This window comes from Camelus dromedarius, chromosome 1, assembly GCF_036321535.1.
Source record: "Camelus dromedarius isolate mCamDro1 chromosome 1, mCamDro1.pat, whole genome shotgun sequence".
Taxonomy (NCBI): Eukaryota; Metazoa; Chordata; class Mammalia; order Artiodactyla; family Camelidae; genus Camelus; species Camelus dromedarius.
The window spans coordinates 56060021-56083568 of record NC_087436.1 but is presented as its reverse complement, the minus strand read 5'-3'; the positions used below and the strand labels follow the sequence as shown (position 1 = coordinate 56083568).

At 36.4% G+C, this 23548-nt stretch overlaps 1 protein-coding gene across 2 annotated transcripts in view; it reads right to left on the bottom strand.

Annotated features, from left to right (window-relative positions):
* The window catches only part of UNC5C (unc-5 netrin receptor C), a 338935-nt gene that overhangs the window by 254403 nt on the left and 60984 nt on the right, over positions 1 to 23548 (bottom strand). The window lies entirely within an intron of this gene.

Below are 23548 nucleotides of genomic sequence, written 5' to 3'. Positions count from 1 at the left end.
TCTCCTTAAGTCTCAATCTGGAAGTCTTATTACTTTGAGCCTGTCAATGGTAACTACATCAAATGAATTCTAAATAAACGGATCTACAGAAAGCTTATTCAAAAGGCAGGTGCTGCTGATTTAAATGAGGCTTAAAATCCACCATAGCATCTTGAAACTTTCCCTACTCACAGTTGAATAAAGCGATATTAATATCCAGAAAAGAAACACTGACAAAAACAAACAAAAGAAAGTTGTCTGTCTTTCTGAAAAGAAATGGGAAAAAAAACCCCAAAAAACTACCAGGCTTATTCTATCATCTCCAAATGCCTCAAAATGTAAAATCCAGACATATTAATCATCAGGCAATATAGATATAGTAATGTCACTAGTGTACACTCTATTGGTAAAGTAATTGAAATTCTTTATATCATAAATAGACAGATGGGACTTGATATTTGCTAAATTTCAATAACACTTAGTCTTTTATTATTAAGAAAATATATTATCTTACTCCTTTCGGTTTGTCTAAAATAAGATGGATGACAATTAATAAAACACTTATAAAAAGGGCACCAAATTGTATCTCATCTTATCCAAGCCAGAAACTGCATTTTTCAAGAAATAATTATTTCAACAGCATCTCTTTAGTACTATTATCAGTATTCAATATACTAAGGTAAATGTTAAATTATTAATATGACAATTTCAGAAGCTGTATTTATTTTCCATTTTATATGCCTCAAACACGTTAAAAAATCTGCTAGAATTTGTTTCCAAAATCAATTGATAATGATAGCTCTTGAAGCATTGTTCTAAGTTGTAAGTGAGAAGGAAAATATGTTGTGAGTGAAAGGAGAAAAAGACCACCAAATTTGAGGATAATCTTTTTAGGAAAATATTTGTGATTGCTTAGATATAGCACATCAGTTAAAACAAAGTGGTAACATTTATGGTGCGTGATTTTAAATTTTTTTTGTTTGGGGAGGGAGGAGGTAATTAGGTTTATTTACTTATTTATTTTTTAAATGGCAGCATTGGGGATTGAACCCAGGACCTCATGCTTGTTAAGCACACACTCCACCACTGAGCTATACCTTCCCTCTGATGCATTATTTTAGAACTGTCAGTTCTAAAACTTTGCTTCAATGTTGGATATACTTCATTTCCATATTTTAATTTTTCCATGCTAAAGTATTTTTTTCTCTCTAAACCTCTAGTGAGAGGCATTGGTTAACACAAAATGAATGTGTGTAATACATTCTTTGAAACCCTGCAGTCAACTCTTTGCATATAACTAATAGAAAAAAAAAAATCCCACATACTTCATTTTCCCTAAAGAGCAGCATGAGATTTCCAATCCTTTGCTTGAACACATAAAATATTAAGAGCCAATTTTCAGCTGCACCTCTGTCACTTCCATTATCATTCTACACATCCAGAGGTGATAATGGACTCTGTAAATTGCAGTCTTTTTCCATCCCAGACCACTGAGGGTTTCACCAGGGGACAGTTCCACACAAAGGGTGGCCCAGATGTATGTTAATGGTGCTGAGTAGCAAGCAGCAGACACCCTCAAACAAGATAATGTGATGTGTTACCCAGAGGAAAGACAAAATGAACAGAAAACAATTTCCTTAGGAATTCAGTGAAATCAACAACAACCTACTCTTGCTGATGAATCAGATGTGTAGCACTATCTTCACAAGACCTTGGAAACAGAAGATTAAAATACATTCCTAACACCCTGCCTGCAAAGGAGCAGTCTGTCTAAACCAACAGAATGAGGGCTCATAGACATGGACATTTAAAGAATTATAGGAAAAGATATTATTTCCCACTGACTTTTTTTAAGACACAACAAACATATCTGCCAGCATTTGCAGAATTATATTCAAGCATGAAGTGAAAAAAAGGCTAAGGTAAAGGAAAATGATTATCTTATCCATTGCTGAAATGATACCCACCACTCTCCATGGTTGGCAATTGGTCTACTTGATGCAAGCTGCCTTGTAGGAAACTGAATGCAATCGGCACTAGGTTTTTAAATGATTATGTTTCCCACTATTCCCTGCAAAATAAAAATCATATTTTAGGGAAAGTATACAGAAGGAGGTGATTTAGATCGAGTTTTTCTCCCCTTTCCATAGGCACTACTCTAACTGTATGTCTCTCTAGTACTGGGTGAGTATTCGTTGATTGAACCCTCCAGACTGAGTACTGATGCTTTGGGCAAGGGGGTGGGGAGGGAGTTGGAAGACAAGGGTTTTGCCAAGAGGAAAGAACATCTAGAGAAAGAAAAGAGACATAACAAAATCAGATTGCATCATCTGGAAAATCAAATGTGGCCCTTTTACATATTAGACAGTAATATACATGACCATAATCACTGCTGATACTCTATTAAAGCTACACGTTGGACAAATCAAGGTAAGGCCAATTTTAATCCAATAAATATATTTTGGGACCAAGTGTATATTCTTCAAAGTAACTTCAGGAAAGCCAGACCTTACAAACAAAACCATACACACACACACAAAGGAAAGAAATAAATGAAGAAAGAAGAAAAGAAAAAAAGGAAGAACACAAAAGAGAAGAAAAGACAGAAGAGGAATCCAGTGTAACTATTTCTCTACTTACTAATTTAGGTCAAAATATTATCAGTGAGCTCTACCTCTTCTCTCGTTCCCTCACCTTCCCTTCAGCGAGCAGTGAGCCCTCGAATGTGTAAAGGCACTGTGCCAGGCACTAGGGGTAAAGTGACAAATGTTCTCCGGTGATGTCAGTCTTGAAGAGAAGACAGACAAGTAAGGAGATCATTACAACAGTGTGGTATGTGCTATGGGAGAGGCAGCAGAAGGCTTCTTCTGATGACATGTTACCATCTTAACCAGAGTTTTCAAAATTTACTCTTAGGACTTTACATCCTTTTCCTTGATATCTCTTTTCTCAAGAAAAATGAGGAATAAAATCAATGCATAAACAATTTAAAATTTATACATAGTTACAGTTAGAATCATTGAAATCTAGAAGAGGCAAATTCAGAGAGACAGGGAGCACGTTAGTGGTTGCCCGGGGAAGGGAGGAGAGAGGCTTGAAGAGTGATTATTTTAAGGGTACAAGGTCTTCTGCAGTGATGAAAAAGTTCTGAAACTAGAGCCACACTGTGAATGCAGTAAACACCACCAAATTGTACAGTTCAAAATGGTTAATTGTATGCTATGTGAGCCTCACTTCTATTAAAAAAAAAAAACAAAACAGCTTAAATACTTCATTTGAAATTTTGTGGCACTGTTTGAAATAGTCACTGTGAAGTATCACAAAAATTTGCAGGATCAATCAGTCTTCTGTTTTTCCTCTTTTTTCCTCTCTACATGCAGAAAACAGTGCTATTCTCTTTGTAAAAAATCAGAAACTTTTGATATAATTGGGCAACTAAGGCAAAGTTAATGTCTGAGGTGATTTTTAAAGTTCAGAAGGCTGTAATGGTACAGTAGCATAACAGGAGGTACTACGATTACATGTGTCAGTCTTCTCAAGAACTTTCTTTTCTATGAATTTTTAATGATGCAAGTAATTTTTCAAGGTCATTGAGAGAGCAAGCAGTTATTCAGACGTTAAATTTGTTCACAGTTTCTTGGCAGCTTTGCAAGAAAACAAGTAAGTAGGATTTGTGGAGGAGGGGAAATAGTGTACTGAGGAAGAGGTGAATTAGAAGTAATACGTAATTACTTGCAGATATAGCTGATTCACTTTTTAACCTGGCAGAAAATATCTAGATGTTCTTACACATAGAATGAGACTTAGAGTTAAACATTTTCTGGTTGTAATTGTGGTTAATAACATATACATATATTTTTACATATATAAATATATTTTCTATGTCTGTAAAATTCATTTTCTAGTGGTTTGACTATATCCGTATCCAAATACCTGCTAAGCGTTTCTAATTTTACAATTAAGTTTATGGAAAGGACATTAAGAAATATATATCTGTCAATATACGCAGGCCAGAATGAGCTATTTCCCCAAAGCTTGAAAATCACAAGAAATTATATTGTCCTCTTAATATTAAACTATAAAGTGGAAACATAATGGAACGAGAAAGGGCTATGCAAGATGTATATATATGGATTAAAAATAGTGTCCCAATCCCTGGAGAAGGCAGACGGTCATTAATCATCCATGGGATCATATTAAAAGGGGAATCACAGAGGTCAGTATTCAAAGTTTCTTTCAAACTTTGTTCAGGAGAGTATGAGCTCTGGGCAATAAACTTCAAGAATTTCCTCCCATTGGCAAAGTTGTGTCTAAGCTGGAGATGGATGCAAGGGCTTGCATTGCTTCCTTTCCATTAGCAGAACCTTCTCTACTGCATTTAGTAGCCATCTGCAATGGCCCAGAGCCATATGATTTATCTAATTCTCCTTGCCCTGATTCTAAGCAACCTTTACTACTTATTTTTCCATGTACATTTGCCTTTGGAGAGAAAATGCTTTTGTCATACAAACCTTGATTTTCTTGTCCCCGAGATACTAGTTCTACTGGGTATGAGCAACTTGGCATTCATTTGACTTTCCGTGTACTTAGACAATGGGGAGAGAATGCACCACCATGGTCCATGTGAGTACTCCACTCCATATAATGTTATGTTTTCCATGTCAAGTTGGAATTTTGGTTTGATACCTCAGTATCTCCATGAGAGAGGACTGAATCTACTGGTGACTGAATCCACTGGTGTCTGAAACCACAAGTGTGAGAGTGAGGCCCTAGATGCTTGTTTATTTGTTAAAAGAATGACTGCTGCCCCATGAGGCTTGTGGGTGACAGTTTGAGGCTTTGTCCCAGGTTAACAACATACAGCCTCCCCTTATACAGAGGTACTCTTTCCCCCAATTGTAATTACTGTGTGTATGATTGTAATGATTATAAGAAGGCAAAGGAACATTAATTCAGAGTATAGTATTAACAAATGGAGCAGGCCACTATCTATCTAAGAGAGGTTAAAATCACAAAATTAAAGAGAGAAAACCTGCTCCAGTAAAATAAAATTACAGGCTAAGTTAATTTCACATTTAAATTCTCTAGGTATGAGGACAGTGTACAAGTAGGATAACAGGAAGAGTACGGCTGCAGAAGAGTCAGTCATAAGCATAAAGAGCTCACTGAGTTGAAGGAACTCAACCACGGCAACGGTAGAAATAGACTCATTTGCTTTGGGAAACTCAACTCTCCTGTCTATACATTTTCACTGACTGTGTCATTAGAATTTTCTTAATTTATGGGTACAAGAGATTAATTTGGTTCCTGTGTTCAATAAAAATCCTGACAATGAAGTGAATGGCTTTTTAGACTTGATCTTCAGATAACAGGTATTTTCTAATTAAAAAGAATTATTACAAATATTCAAAGACTTATCCAAGACATGGACATTGGAAATTTCAGTTAAATTAAAGAAGGTAAAGTTACATACCTAGATATAAAAAGGAAGGTTTTCTTTTAAAAATATAATTACATATCCTGTCATATTTAATGGACATTCATTGATAAGATGTTTAAAAACAAATATTAAAATTATATTTCCTATATAAACATGAGAGATTTATTTGTTTAGAAAATTAAAAGCAAATGAGAGTATTTTCTAAGTCCACAGTACTTAAAACCAAAGAAATTTAATAGGCGTAACATAAGCAATAAAATACTATGTTCATCTCTAATTTCAATGTTCTCAGAAAATACTGCACATTCTATATACTTAATAGATGCTCCTGAATGAATTACAAATCAGTTGACATAATTAAAAGTGCCTTCACTACATATTTATGTGCACATTAAAAAAATAATCCCTGTCACACCATTCAATACCGTTTTTTGGGTTCATTCAGCTTGAATCCAGAAGCATTAGGAATATGCTCATCTTTTGTTATTTTCTTTTCTCAGCCCCATTATGTACACTGATTGTAAACTAATATGTTTTAAAAAGTACAGAAGGAAATCATTTTCCTGATTTGTGAAACTTAAAAAAAATTGTTTCTTGAAATAAATAAACAATGAAAAGAGTGACTTCCCTTGTCCTCTTATCCTTCTGCCAAATTGTGCTGTCAAAGAATTGTAGTGACCATATCAAATACTCGTACCATCTTTGTCACTTTTCATTTGGGAAGGGAACCCTAAGGAGCCAACAAAACAAGAGCACACAGCTACAGACGTCTGGTCTGCACTCACATTTCCATTTGCACATTTAACGTGGTTAATATTTCAGCAGTTGTGGTACCAGAGTCAAACTGAAATTTTTACCTATTTAATTCTGAATCCTCAGTCACAGACTTTGGAGAGAAAGAGATTGAGATTGACAGTGAGTTAGAGAGAAAGGGAAACATCGATTCACTTTTTAAGAATCGACGTCAGCAAAAGAACATGAACCTGGTCCTGGGCTTATGCCCTTGAAGGGATTGCGGCACCGGCCAGGCTGACACCTTGATTTCAGCCTGAGGAGACTCTGGGCCAAGAACCCTGTGAGTCCATTCCCAGAGTTTTGACCTACAGAACTCAGAAATTGGAACAGCTTTCTTGTGTGCTAAGCTAGGAAAATGTATCCTTAGAAGTGAGTTCAAAATTTCCAGTCTAAGATCAGTGTGTTTGTTTCACAAGGAATAGGAGAAAAAGTAAATAGCACATAGTATATGATATAGCATCTGGCGTCTAAGAATATTTACTTATTGTGGAGATATTTTTGTCTTGTCGTCTACTGTTCCTTCATGTTTCTGTTTCTGCTTAAATGTGTGGGGTGGGTGTTTGCACATTTTACTCCCTCATTTATAATTTTTTTATTGCACTGTTTCAATGCAGCTTACAAGGAAATGAGGCTCCAAACTGCACATTGTTAATCTAGGGCCAGGATTTTTCCAAGGGGTTAGGAGTTTCAAATTAACAAAAATGGAATCTAGGGTAGTAATGAGAGGGCCCACCCCATAAAATTATATATTTAAAAATTATAATAATATTTAAATAGCATTTATGACATTAGATATTACATTTTAAACTCTGTTTTAGTCAGAAAATAGGGGTCGCTGATGTAAAAAAGATGGTTTTGAGAATGTCTATATCACATCTTTCTCCCAACAGCATTTTTGCTGAATAATTTTTCAGTCTGGTGAAAGACAAACACAAGAATAGAACTTTCTGTCATTTTCCTTACATATCTGTTTTTCTTTTCACAAAAGCTAACATACAGTTTCAGTTTGACTTTTGCATTTGCTCTTTTTTCTTTCTAAAATTATAAAATTTGTCTCTCCTTTTTTATCAAAATTTCTCCTCAAAATAGAGAGCCCCCTACCAGAACTAACTAAGAAAGGACTTCAGTGAGATTTCTCCTAAGGCCTTTCAAAATTACCCTTATTTTTTCAGAATAGGGTGAGTATAAAAATAGGTCTTCTCTGTCAGCCAGGTAATTAGTACTCACAAAAAACTGGGTTTAAATGAATAAATGAATAATAATGATTAAATTTTATTGAGTTCTTATTTTAGCTTTGCCCATGTTAACTCCTTTAACCCTCACAATGATTCAGTGAGTGAGTACTATTATCACTATCATTTAATAGAACACTGAAGTTCACAGTGTCCCCCAAACTTACATAGTATGGCAGGAATGTGTAACCATCAGCTTAAATTTTACCCCAAGCTTTTACTCACTAACATATAAATCAATGAATTAATGAATTCTAAAATTACGATTACCTTTGGCTTTCTCTAAAAAGATTTCTGACTTCTTATCTCATACTTCCAGAAAAGTTATGTGGCCACCCCAACACCTTTTTGTCTGTAGCTCAGCTAACTGCCTAGGAATCTTCCTGTGTTATTTACTCACTACTACTATCTTAAGAAAAAACACAGAGTTAAAAGGAACCTTTGAAAATTATCTTCCGTTAAAGGCAAAGGTACTACAATGGTTCAGTGTTTTTTCTGTCCCTTCCATCTCTTGAATTGCCTTTCAAATCCCTAGTCCCTATATTTGGTGTAGTGAAATACACCTGGAATTCAAGTTAATTCCTTTCAGATGGCAGGCATTGTAATAGTTACTTTGTGTTCCTTCCTCTAAGAACAGACTTCGGTGTGTTCCTAAAGATTAAAAAAAGTCAACATGTACAGCCATTCCAGTAATCAGTGTATTAAAAGTCCCTAAAGGGCCATCAAGGTATTAGACTATCCTGGCTCCAGAATGGCCATTGTCTGTTTTGGTTCAATAACGATTATGCACATGCAATTGACTGAGAATGTATCAGACTCATAAGTCACACTGCAAATGGACAAAATATAATAAATGTACACAAACAGACTATAATTACAACCCAGTTCAATACAAGGGATTTGATAAGCTTCTTTGTAAGTTATAAATATTCTAACAAACTTGCGAATGACTCTGCCCACCGTTTTGTCACGGACGACAGAATTGAAGGCAGAGCCATTAATGTGGTCTCCAACTCCTTTGGAAATAAACAGGAAACTTGAATGTGGCATTAACTCACATCACGCTGCAGTGATGGTGGAACATGTGATCCCAGGATGGCCTAAAGACTCTTCATATAGAATAGCAATCATTTGCTGTGATCCTGCTTATCGCAATACAGTGTGGTGAACTTGTAATAACACTATTGACAATTTTGTGAGCAACTAGCAATCTTAGAAATATCTTTCTGAGTATTTTTCAATAATTTTCTACATATGTAACATATTAATTACTTACTTGTGGATTAGGAATTTGTATGAACGCTAATTCATGTAACAGTAAGCACCTTACCAATTATTTTAAACAGCAATTGAAGTTATTTTTCATAATAGCCAATGAGTCAAAATATACTAAGACTGGTACTAAATCCAGATTCCATTTATTTCTTGTGAAAATGAATTTTTTTGGATCAAATATAAGAAAACTTCATTTTTGAAGTTTTCTGGTAACCGGAGAGCTCCCCATCAGGACTGTCTGTGGGTAACCACATCTTACAAGCCTACTTCTGAAACTGGGTGAATGGTTTATCAAAACTCAAATTTTTGCTAGGTGAAGTAGAAAGCGTGTTCTTTATGTTGCCTCATGATAAACTTGCTTTTTGAAGAGTTCTATCCATTTATACTTATGAATACATAAATATTAAATTGAAAATAACTATAATTATGTAATATATTATAACATACATTTATAAGTAACATGAATATAATTTGTAAACATATAATGTATAAATATAGTTTGTATATTAATTTTAATACCATTATAATAATAACTCTTCTTTATAGAACAATAGAATAACCTAAACAGTTAGCAACCTGCTCATTCCTCTTTTGGCTAACCCAGTGCCAACTGTTTATGGATCTTAATTACAGCTACAAAATCCCTTTTGCCAAGTAATGTAATATAATCATGGAAGGGACATCCCGTCATGTTCATAGGTCCACCCACACTCATTGGGAGAGGATTTTTCAAGGGTGTATACACCAGAGAGAAGTAATCTTGTAGGCCATCTGAGAATTCTATCTATCACATGTAGACAAAAGATGCTTATTATTTACAAAAACTATAAACAGAGCAGTATTTTTCACATGGGCACATGGATGGTTTAAAATATTTCAAGTATTTTCTGACATTTTGGCAGATTACATTCTGAAAAGCCACAATTTTTATTACAGAAAATATTTATAAGTATACACTTTTAAATTATTGACAGTGACAACTATTCTACTTAGTACTCTGATGATATAAACAGGTCCTCTGTTTACTCTTTCAAAAAGACTTGAAGAGAAGACTTCTTAATGCAAAATATCTCCTCCTCCAAGAACAGTGCAAGGCATGAAATTTATAATAACTCACATCCTATTAGACTGAACTTCCTGTGATGTGAAGATGAGACACAGTCCTTTTCCAGTATGGAGCAAAAGGCAGGCATGAGTTTGAATAGATGTCAGAAGAGAGAAATCAGAGAAAGAAGCTGTTTCTCTCTTTGTGATTAAAATATTGTATTATGAATACACTATAATCAAATGTAGGTATAAAAATATTCTCCTAAGTAAAATTATAAATTATTGTTGGCACCTTCAAAGTTCAACTAACATCCAGAAGAGAGAAAATCAAGTACTCACATTAATCTAAATAAAATTTCAGTTTTACCTTAGAAATAGCTCAAGGTGATAAAATGGGATTCATGGTAGTGTGAAAAACAATACATTCTCATGATTTTCTGGTCGGTTGAGTTGTTCTTTGTCACATCATCCTTAGTCTTTCTCTAGTGAAAAACCACCAACGACAGCTCTGGGTCCCTCTTGAGCAAGCCCACCTCCAGCACAGCTCAGACCAGGTGTTCTCCTAATCCTCTGTCTGACCGCGTGCCTGCCACACCTGAGGGCATCCAGCAGCGCTGATGCAGGGTGACGATACTGATGATGCTTGTCACGCTGCTGGCGAAATCAGACTGCTTCCCCACCCAAGACTGCTTCTTTCATGTGCGGAAATCTAGCCAAATAAGAGGAAGTATTTCTTCGCCCCTTTTGATTTTCTCATTTTTATCTTGTGGTTATATGATTGGCAGTTGGAACTGCTTATTGACTTTTTATTTGTTTACTGGTTCCCATAATCTTTTCCTCAATCAATCTGACAGAGCCTTGGCGGTTTTTTTTTTTTAGGTGAAGGAATAGAGAGAAAGTAATATGCTGTAATATCATAAAATATAATCACATTCAAAAATAGCTATTGCTGTTTTTCAACTGTTACTGAATGGGCAAAATACTTCCTCAGTACTCATTCACTTTCCCTCCCTCTCTCTATATATAAATACCTTCTGTTTCACATATGTATGTGTAAACAGATACACAGCATCTATATCTTAAGCGGATACATAGTAAATAATTATAAATTTAGACACAAAAAATGAAACTATCAAACCAGTTACAGGATAATGTCATAATGTACACTATGGATTTATTTATAAATTCAAGAAATATTTATTGAGTGATAAATATGTTCTTGGTACTGTATAGGTATTAGGGATAAAATCATAAACAAGAACCATCCCTGCCCATAAAGGCCCCTATCAGCCTAAAATCATTCTGATGGAGAATATAGTCAAGTTAACCTTGACTATAAAAATGAAATCCTCAGGAGTAATTCCTAGTTCAAGGGTAACTTCTTGTAATATGGAAACATACAGGAGGTAGTTGTCTTAAGGGAAAGTCAGATAAAGCTTTTTGGATAAAATAAGTAAGAGTTAAGTTGGTAATGTTTTAAACCTTTTCCCCAAAATGTGATTATTATTAGCATGTATCCTGAGTTTAGGTGACAAATTTAAAAACAACATTTTTTAACATTGTTTAAAAACAAGGTATTCAAATAATTAACAAATAGTCTTTCTTTTATTGATAGGTATACTCAAGACACTTAAGTGTATATGTAAGTGTGCTCTTTGAATCTCCAGAGTACTTGATTAAGGTAGAGAGTCAAATTGCATACTGCAAAGTCACCACATGCACTCAGGCATGGAATGTGAAATAACACACAGTTGGTGAACATTTAGGGGTCACGTAGGGGTGAAGGCCTTGAGGCTGCTCTGCTAATCTTCAAATCTTAGAGGGTGGCAGTGTCTTTGATCTGTCTGCCTTTTAAACAAGGGAACCTGGAAATATCTCAGATGATCATTTGATCTGTTTCTGGTGGGGCAGGTAGTCCTCCAGCTGCCAGCCAACAACATGCTGTGCTCTCCCCACCAGCTAAACCCTGGGCTTTTATGTTGGAGAAAAACCAGGCTACCAGTCACATAGAAGGCTAAAGAAAGGGCTACTGAGAAAGGTCAGTGATTGGAGTGGCAACTAGGCTGCAGGTTCCAACTGCAACCTCTGCCTAGAGACAAGTGGTCACAGGGACACTGGAGCAGCTAAATGTGTAGAAGCATTGGTACCAAGTGAGAACAAGAGGCTTTTCTGCTGCTAAGGGGAAGGGTGCTCAGGAAGAAGTAGGGGCAGGAACAGTCTCAGTTTAGGAAGACACCAGGCTCTCCTGATTCAAAGGGCAAGAAGGCCAACTGTGCAATGAGTGGTGAACACAGGACAAGGCACAAGCAGCGGCTGAAGTTCAGGCGACAGACCATGAGGCAGGAGGATGCATGCACACATTCTCATGGAAAGCAGGAAAGTGGAGGATGGAGCAGAGGACAGAATCTCAGGGAAATTCAGGACTGCAAAATCCTGCAAGTCAAAACTATGAGTAACCCACATGACTTACATGACTAGTGAGACAGAGAGACAGGGTCACAGGGTGTCAGAAAATGTGGGATTTTAGAACAATCAGATCACTGTAAATGTAAATCTCAGCATATGCCGTATAGCAACATTTGCATCCGTTTAACCATTTACTCATTTATTCAACAGACCTATGCTGATTCCTTATTTTCAAACCACATATAGGGTACTTCTCATACAAAGATGACTAAGAAGCGGGCCCTTCCCTCTGGGGATAGTCTAGGGAGGGAAAGAAATATGTAAACAAGCCAGAAATTTCTCTCCTAAGGATTTTTAAGCTCTACAACCATATCATTAAATTATTAATATTCAGTTAAATAAAACTGCATTTTAATAAAATAATTGCTGATGTTTACTATAAATGAGCGCTCTCAGGAAGTGCAAGATGAAGTTCATCAATACAGGCACTTTCATGTAAGCTGAAAATACGAGCTTCCATAGAGAACAGCATCCCTTATTAAATTCACAGGGCACCATTTTTACCACATCACTGGGAAGCGGTGGATATGCGGATGAAGAGAAACATCTCATTTTAGTGACCCAATACAATCGATGTGGAAACTATTGACAGTGCACTCCAGCATGAGGCTCATCTAAAAAGCTCTGTTTTGGTTTAGTTTTAAGGGAAAACATTTGGTGAAGGCTAAGTCTGGGAGGACCTGGAGCATCACTGGCAGGCTGTGTAATAATGAATTGGTTTCTACGGAAATGAAATTGTTACTGTTCGTTTTTGTCGTTTACAATTGATTCATGTGCTGCATCTGGCATTTTAATCCTAGCATTTGAGAGCCATTCCATCTTTCTTTAAGACATGAGAATTAGTCAAAGACAGTTAAAAGACGACAAGTATCAAGCACAGCATCACTAAGGAGAGTCTGCTTAGAGAAGTTTCTTTCCAAGCCTTAGGAATTGCTATTTGACAGTATCCTTTGTGGTATGAGAAAGGCTTTTTTTTTTTTTTAAGCTACAAAGGTAAGAGAATCTAAAATAGTGCTATTTTAAATTATTTAACTTATGAATATAATCACAAGTACTCATGCATTATCCACAGAAAGCGTAATTAAATATAGGATCCCATTTCACTAACAATACTTCCAAATGTCAGAGATGCATTTCTTAAATATTTGTAATTGAAATGACTTTGGGGGATTATTTGTTTGAATTTCTCTTATCAATCATTGTCTTATTTTCTTACCATGAACATGAAAAAAATTCCAAACAGTCTTCTGTTACCTCAATCTTTTGAGAGTGTCTTCCCACCTATCCTTCCTGTAAGTTATGAAGCTGAAAAAAATCATTATAATTAAAAAAATTAATTGAAGGATCATTTTCAGTACTTAGAATATTTACTAGTTTTCTGAATGGGGTTAAGCACTACGTTTTAACTTTGGGCAAAATAAGTGAAGAGTTCCAACATTCGAATGAAATAACATAATTGGGTGTTAAATAATGAAAAAGAAATTCTTTTGGAGCTTTTCACAGAGAGATGATCCAGGCTGAACGCAGGTCCCCAGCGATGGTGAGAACCACATGACTGCCTGACATACTGCTACTAAGGCACAGAGTCCCAAATGAAACTGCACGGGTCACCTGCAGGCTATGTTAAATAAACAATAAAAAATTTTAAAACAAATGGCTGCAAAGACTTAGGAACACTCATGAGGGGAAGAGGATGAATTATTTTAAATAGACTCTCTACATCATCCATTCCTGTTGGGGGGGGAGCTTCTCAAGCCACACTTCAGCCTGTAACTTCCACTCCCCCAAAATTAAAGAATGAAGAGACTTAACCTGTGAAAATGGTCATACTGACACAATTTGAAGTAGATAATTATCCAAATTCTCTAACATAATAAAAGGAGATTCAAATATGTAGTCTCTAAAGTCCCTTTGAACTCTAAAAGTATATGATCACTGTGGAACACTACAATATGTAGTGAGGTTCACGAAAAAGTTCTAGCTTCTCTGAAAGTCTTTCTCTTCTTCCATGTCAGAAGGAAGCCAAATACTCCTTATCTCACTTCCATCCTTTCTGAACAAACTTGGTGGTTCTTTAAAGTAGATCTGCACCATCATATGGGGTAACATGTGCAATGGGTAAAAATGAATAGAGACTATCCAGTAATTTATTTTAGGATCCTCAGCAATTTATATCTTAGAAATCAGAAAACCTAATGGTGACATTATGTGTATATATAAATCGATCCAAAGCACCCAGGTTAAAAAAAAATAGTTTGGATTTGCACATTTTATTTTCTTTCTAATTTCAGGGCCAGAACTACAAATGAATAGCTTCCCCCATGAGCTTCCTTCTCCTTTCAGCCCTGCACAGGCCCTGAACATGTATTCAGTCTTCACCAGTATTCAGAGCTTTTCTTTTCCATACTTTGACTGTAAAACACGACTGCTCCATATCTCATCCTATACTTTCTACGGTCCCAACAAGCTACACAAGTAAACTGGGTCATTCTCAAGGGCCTATATCTGGGCAAGAGCCATAATGTGTGTTTCAACAACAGATTTTTACATATAAGCTCTTTAACACTGAAAACTTTAGCCCAAGGAGAAGAAGAGATATTTTGAAGCTCCCCAAATAAACATAACTATGTCCAAACTGAATCCATGCAAATTACAAGTTAAGGTCCTGACATCCTTAGCTTAGTGAATATTTTAATTAATTCACTTAGTAAACATTCCTATGTTATGTCACACAATGTCATAGTGCTGGGGATACTGTCTTGAACAAAACAGGCAAAAATCTTGGTGTTTATGAAGCCTAAAATCTAGTAAAGGTAACAGACAATAAACAAGACATCCAATAACAGATAATCAACATACAATGTACTACATATACATACACTGCACATATGTGAGACAGTTATTAGGAGATAAACTGGACACTTGCAACTTACACAATTAATCTTTAAAATTAAAATATATAAAGGCATTTAATTACATTTTCCCCTATGTAACATTGGAAGCAGAGCAAGAAAAAACAAACCTACGCAGTAAAACTTTAGACGTTTAGGAAACATACTCCACCCCTTGGAGACATTGATTAATGAATTCTATACTTATTTAGTACCTACTGCTATCTATGAGGCTCTGTGCTTGAGTTGAACTATGGCTACAAGGCTGAATAACATTTAAAAAATCCCAACCCTCATTCAAAAATCCCAACCCTCAAAGGAAACTCACACTTTTATACTTTTAAAAGCCATTAGTAAATCTCATCATACTGTTAATTTCAGCAACGAGAGATATTTTCCTTCCTAATAAATATGCTGGTTTAAAGATACGTTCACAAGTTCCTTGATGCTACGCCCCTCAAGAGGTGCAGCCCAATTGCATTCCAATTGGTTGGGAACTAGAACTAGTGAATCCCTTCTAACAAACAGAATGAGGTGGATGTGATAGTTTGCAAATTTAGAGAGTGGGTTGTGAAAGGCAAGTGGCTTCCTCCTTGCCCTCTTGCTCTCTGTGAGATCACTTGCTCAGGGGAAGACAGCTGGCATATTGTGAGGACACTCCAACCATGATGAGAAAGTGAAGCCTCCTGCCAACAGCCACACAAGTGAGCCAACATGAAAACATACCCTCCAGCCCTAGTTGAGCTTTCAGATGACTCTGGCCCCTGCTGATGGCTTGACTGCTACCTCATGAGAGATCCTCTCAGACCCAATCAACTAAACTCCTCCATGATATCTGATCTTCAGAACCTGTATAAACACAATGCTTATAAATGTTACAAAATGTTTCTGTTTTAAGCTGCTAAATTTGGGGGTAACTTGTTACACAGCTAATAGATAACTAATGCAATCACATTTTTGGAGGGCAGAGAAGGAAAAGATTCCAGAAAATGCAATTGGGATGTGTGTGTGTGTGTGTGTGTGTGTGTTGTGTGTTTGTGTAAAGACAGTCACATAAAGAACAAGCATAGATATAAACAGGGAAGGAGAGAGGAGAGAGAGAATAGAACCTTTGCAATATACATTTATATTCTTTTCCAATTGTCCCTGGAATTTACAGTCATTATCCTTTAGCAACATAACCCATATTTGATCAAAATCATCACATAGACTCTAAAGTTCTGAAGAGCCACAAATTACGTGAAAGTTAAGTGAAGCCCTGTGTCCGAATAGTCACTGCATAAAGTATTGTTTCCAGGAGGACCTCTGAGGAATGGCCAATATTTTAAAGGTAAGGATGAATGAGCAACTTAACATGAATCCATTTATCAGTTTAACTTGGACTACCTAGTCAGCAGAGGATGGAACACACCACAAGTACATCACTACATCACAACACCTGGGGAGGTAGGGACTGCGACTTTGAATGAATACTGCCCTGGCAGGGGTAGCCCTTCTTGAGTCCAGTGTGGGGATGAGGGAAGGGTGGTGGATAATAAAGGGCAGTGAGAAGGCCAGGAAAAAAAATGCAGTAGCAATATGTGACTGCAATAAATTATGAGTGAACAAAGTGAGTACTCAAAACAAAGTCAGGCTATTTCATAATAGGTTTTGAGATGGGTCAGATATTTATCAAGTCGTATGCTTAACAAACATTTATAACCAGAGCAGGAAAATAAGCAACATTCTGGTTTGATAAATACGGGGTGATAAACAGAACTCATTTCTAACAAGTCCAAATTACCCTTATGGTCTATTTGCTTAGCTAAGCAGAAAGTACTAATTATTCTTTTTAAACTACAAGAACCTGCCTTGGTTAAAAAATGTATGAAATATTTAATCTCTCAACAAGATAGATCAATGGTGCTGAAAAAGTTCTTGTTATGTATGGTGAATGTTGGGAAACAATTTCTTTTTTCCCTTGTTTAAGAAAAGATACAAAGATGGATACCATTATCCAAGTAAAATGATGCCAAATCAGAAAATTCAGAAATACTTTTCACACAACTCTTAAAATATAAATACAGGAAAAATGGCTGAAATTTAAAACCCTTTATTTTGGAAGGCCAAGAATGAGGGAGGGACATAGAGTAAGCCAGTGGTGAGGAGGCTAGAATTAAAAGCAGAAAAAGATTTTCACTGGGAGTATTGATTTTAGTTTGAAATTAGGTTAATAAAAATTATATGTAGTATGTTATAAATATAAATAAATAATAAATAAATAAATAAATAAATACCTCAAGAATCTTCCTTAAATCTAAACAAAATCTAGCTTTGCAGAAAGTGGGAATCAGAGTCAGACTGTATTTTGCCCAGGTTCTGTTTATTTCCTTAAGGATAACGTTACAACCTATTATTTCCAAATCTATTCCAAATTTACAAAGCCTTTGAAATTAAACAGCATTGGTGTACATTAAAATATCTGCTGAAGAAATATCAAACAAAACTCGTTAAAAAGATTAAAATGGAAAATATTTGGCAGCTTCCATTTTATGGCTTTGCCGTAATAGTCTGTTATAGATATTACTCAAAGAAAAATATTCTCCTTTCTGAAGTATCTTAATTAGTCTGCAAAAGTGTAAATTAAATTCCTGTGATGAAGGAGTGAGAGGCCTTTCACTTCACATTTCCATCACAAGTCCTACTTTTCTATTTAAGGTTTCCAAAATATTCTCATGTGAAGTAGGTTCCAAAGTATTTATGACTTTTTTGCCAGGATCCCTCTGATATGGGAATCAGGGAAAAGAGATGACTACTCATTTTCACCTATATAACTTTTTAGCCATTGACACAATGCAGAAGTGTGTTTTCTAGGTTAAGGCTTTGTCTTATTATTCTCCACAAATTTAAATGTCATGTTTCTGAAGTGAGGACATGAAGCTGAAGAATGGAAATCCAGAACGAATGGTTCATTTTATCCTTTGTAGCATCATTTGCAGCAGCATGTTCCCTGAGCTGAGCCCCATGGTACACATATAAATTCACCTTTCAATCATTTGTGTGGCTTAATGACACTGAGTAATAACACATTAGCAAAGTGCCATTCCAGACACCAGCCAGGCATGCCAAACAGATAATCTGACAATCGTTTCAGATTCATTTTCCACGAACAGAAACACTGTTCAGGCTTATTAACTGGCAAATCTGCATGAGGCACCGAGTAGAGCACAGAGCCTCCATTAGAAGCAGCAATCTAGCTCATTAATGTAATTTACAAGGATATTTGGCCCGTTCTATTGTTTTAAAATCTAAAAAAAAAAAGTTCCTATTCAACAAAGCTGTCATTTATTTATAGCAAATTCTTACCATGTCCCTTATGTGCTTCACTGAAATAAAAGGATCATAAATTGGTTAATAACAAAATTGTTACTCAAATATCTTATATTTTGCTGCCAACAGTACAGAGCATTTGGAACTTAACCCCTATTATGTTCTTCAAAATATAATCTGATAGACTCACCCGATAGTAATTAATGATAAATCTTCTTCTTTTATGGTTTGACTTTTGCTTCACAAGTTGACTTAAAATTTCCCCTTGGAACTTGTGATCAGGGACCTGTTGTACCATAAATATCTGAAACATGATTTTAATACAGATACGCTTGCCTAAGATTTCTGCACTGTCCTTACCCATGGAAACCGGGGTCTGGGGTCCTGTTTTATTTTAACATCTATGAATGGGAAGTTCATCTGTGACTATCAAAGTTCTCACTATATAGCTGAGGAAAATATTCTCTTTTACTCTCTTGAAAGCTTGCTGTCTCTTTGCGCTTTATGAACAATGTATTGTATTCTCTCCTCTTTATGCTGGGAAATGTCCCTGCATTTATCTTCAGATTTCATGAAAAGAGAAAATTCCATTTAGAATTCATGTCTTTAACAATGGTTTAATTTTCTTTCATTTTCTCCTGATATAGGTATAACTTTATGTTAAATTGAGGTGACCTATTCTTAAGTATATATTTTCAAGAAAGCTATCAAAAGATAAAGTCTTACTAGAGATAGTCACATGCAGACAGATTTTCAAATCAGTCACCTATGCTGAAATTACTCCAGAAACATTAAGATCTCCACTTTTCTGTGACATATTCCAAGTCGAACATCAGGTGCACTGAAAACTTCTACATGGGGGAGGCAGTAGCCATTAATGACTTAATTATGAGAGAGTGAGGTCAGGACAGAGTCTCAGAATGGCAGAATTCTGGAAGGGAAATGTTTATTAGGATAATAGCTCCCACCTGACAATCTGTTTCTCTTCAAGGTCTAACTCCCTGGCATAGATCACAGAGTTTTCCAACCATGATAGGCTACCAAGACAAAACACATTTTTCCTCAGCCGTCATTTTTTTCTGGGTTGGAGACAATGATATTTCATATAATCAAATTCCTTACTTACATCACCTAAACCTTCAGTGATAAAATCTTCCCTTAATGGTTCTGTAATTGATATTTTCCTTTCATTCAGAAAGCATTTGTATTATTATTTTCCCCCACTTGTGTTTATGTTGCACAAAAATGTGCTTACATTCCTCGGAGTTGATTCAACTTCTGTGACTGGCCCTCTGCTACAAAGTTGAGATGCAGTCAAACTGGGCTTTACGTATCTACATACATACACACACACACACACACACATTTTTGGTCACACATATAGTTTTGAAAACACATGGAATAACTGGATAAAAGCCAACACTTGAAGAACCAGAAAATGTAGAAACAGAAATCCATAATTATATATGAATGGAAGTATAAAATAAAAATAATGAATAATAAAAAACACTTAGAAAAACATATGAATTTTAATGTAAAGCTCATTAAATTTCATAACTTGAATCCATTTGCCCATCCAGCACCAGAGCAAGAAAGAAGACTTTACCAGAATCCTAGAAGCCCCGTCATGCTGTCTTCAAGTCGCTACTCACCACCCGCAAGTGTAACCACTGTTCTGACTTCTAATACCACAGATTAGTTTCCCCTGTCTGTTACTTTTTGTTTGCTTTACAGAGCCCTGGTTTATTAAACACCCATTTATCTGTATCTGTATCATGAAGCTCATTCCTGGTGAAGGCGTTCCCACCTCCTCGTCCTTACAACAGCCTGCTCTGCATGCTAACAAGCCGCTCCATCTGGGAGTCACCCTGGGGTTCCACCTCCTGCTCTGTTCACTCGGAGATGAGGTCAAATGTCTCTGCTTTCCCGAAGATAAAGCCATAATCTAAGTTTAAATTAAGAGGTATCTTTATATCTCTGTGCTCTGAAAACTGACTTAAAGATGGTAAGAAACTTCAGGGACCCCATGAAAAATCCGTGATTGAAGAGAACACGGGAGAACAGAGAATATGAATCAGAGACCCATTTTGGGTCTTGCTTCAGTCATTTCCTTGTCTTTGCTCCATCTCTCAATCTATAAAGAGGCAGTAACAATGACACCCAACTTGAAGAGTTGCTGAATTAAATGATTGCACATATTAAAAATACAAGTGGTGCTGGTGAATCCTACACACCAGGCCCTTTCTCTTCACTTTCGTTCTATGACATTTGGGATACTCAAAACCAAAAACAAAAACAGAGCATCTTGCTCCCAGGATACCTCTATGGTCAGTATTAATTTTTCATATGATTAATTTGTTGTTTTAATTCTCTCAGTGCTTGACCCTGAATCAAAACTATTATCAGCAGCTTCATTCCCTGAATTGGCGACATAATCACTAATGATAACAAAGTCTCCACTGCATTTTTTAGAGGAATCGAGTGTTTTTAAAGTCCATGTAATTATGCCAGACACGCATTATGTTTCCCTGCATTATTACATACTACCGAGTACTGGTCAAGATCCCTAGTCAGATAAGCAAATACTTCTGAATAAAGACCACATGACACACACTGTAGTAACTTAAGGGGGCCCATTTTATTCACTTCTATTAATATTCAGTAACCTAAGTCAGTTTGTCTAAATTTTTACTTCAAACATATCATTTGATCTCACTCCATTTCTTGGCCTTTCCTTTTTAACACATCCTTTCTGGAATTAGAGAACTTCCCTCCGGGCTCATTGCAGATTTCTCCAGTAATGAGCCCTATTTTCAGCGGTTAGTCATGCTCTCTTCCTTCAGATCTCTGATACATGGATTAGCTTCTCAGTAAATATTTCTGTTTGAAAGCAGTTGGTCTCCAGTCTTTGTAAAATCTTAAAAAGGCCTGGCATATACCATCTCCACAGGGTACTTTGCCGTTGTAAAAGGAATGGCAGTTTGGAGATGACAGGCAGTGAGTTATTTTCTTTGCCCCAGAAGGTGATGGGCGATTACAGATAAAAACATCACACAAATTACATAAAATCTTGCATAACCAAGTGAAATAATATAACTTTTAGAACTGGAGTGTCCATTAGTTTTGTTAGGGAACATTTCCTTTACTCTCTATCACCTTTCCTAAATTTAAAAACACAAATTCATATTTTGATAGAATTTCTAAAATGTTATGATTTCTTCATATGCTACAAAGACCCATACATCTCACATTAACCAAAACAAAACAAAACAAAACAAAACAAAACCCCCACATACACCAGAAAGTCCTATATCACATAAAAATTGCACAGGCTGAAAAGCAGCTGATGTAATAAGAGCCCCAGTTTTAGAACCAGGTTTGAGTTCCAAGTTCACGGCCCTTCCCAGCTGTAGGAACTTGGGTGAATTTCTCATATCCTTGTTCATAAAACAGAATAGTGAGACTTGAATTGCAATTGGGATGAATGCTAGATCTCTAGTTGCTTCCACCATGTGAGGACACAGGGAGAAGATGCCAGCTATGAACCAAGAAGAAGGCCCTTATTATCTGACCATGCTGGTTCCTTGATCTTGGACTTCCAACCTCCAAAACTATAAAAAATAAATTTCTGTTGTTTACAAGCCACCACTTAGTCTGTGGTATTTCGTTATAGCAGTCCCAACAGACTAAGAGACAGCTTTATTCTTATGTCTATTTGTATGCAGACTTAGAGAAATTTTTATTTTCCAGGTCATTTTTGACTTTAAATATCTCCCCCATTATCTTTATATGTACATTCTTTCTTTCCATGTGTTTCTATTTTTGGTTAAGAAACTGCGATCACTGTTCCTGTGTGAGCTTATATGATATGGAATTTTAGACCACTGGCTGGATCCCTCGTGTATGATTAAAGATCACACCAGAAGCAAGAGATCCGTTTTGTACTCTGTGATAGGAGAAAGAAAGTCAGTCACCCTTAGGATGAATGACTGCTCAGCCCTGTATTCAAGGCATCACACTAAGAAACTGAGGTTTTACAGAGATTCTCCTTAGGCCTGTTTTCCTAATGCAGCTCTATGGGGCTGGAAAAAACTCCTGAGACTGTTCTCTGCTTCCTGAAACTGTCATGGAACATCAGAGTTTTAATCATCCTTCAGGAGGGAGTGGAATACAAGCCCAAACTGGACTTGGGGGTGCTAAATATAGAGGTTCCCTGAGTTGTCCAACCAGGGCACTGGGGGGTGTTTAAGGGACAGTCAGCCACTAACAGACTCCGTGAGACAATGATAGAGGTGAGAAACTGAAGTACTTGCCAACATACCCTATAGGAGCTGCTGAGAGACCCAGGAATTGGCATTAATTTGACAAAGCGTAGACATTAGAATCTAAGGAGGCGTGGAGGACCTCTAGATTACCAAACAATGTACACAGCACAGGGCACTTCTTAAGCGGAAGGCGGATCACAGTAAAGGGCTGTTCCACCAACTCTGGTTTATGGAATCAGAGGATTTCAGTCCTGGCTGCCCACTGGAATCTCCTGGGGAACTTCTACCAAGCATGGATGCTAGGTTCCACCCCAATGAATCTGATTGTTTGGATGGCAGCCCAAGGCTGAGTATTTTTAAAAGCTTCCTCTAGATAGTACTAATATGCAGCCAGGATGGGGATCCTGTAGTACAAACCACAGCAGAGGATAAAAACTATGCTATCATTTGAGTGGACAATATTTTCCCCCTCAGTTACCTAAATGTATATTTGAAACAATATGGAGGCTCAGACCTTAACAACTACAATACTCAATGGAAGGTCTGAAATGCCAAATGAACTGCGTTTAACAGAGATATGAGTCCTCCTAGTCTAAGGAATAGCTTAGTTTACAAGAGACCCAAGGATGTGGATGTATTTTCCGCCCAGAAACCTTCCCTCCCCTGAAAAAAGAAATATACTTTTCATGGATATGATGGTTACTTTTATGTATCAACTAGAGTGCCCAGGTATTTGGTTAAACGTTATGTTGGATGTGTCTGTGATGGCATTTCTGGATGACATTAACATTTGCATCAGCAGAGGGAGACTGAGTAAAGCAGGTTGCCTTCCCCAAGGTCAGTGGGCTT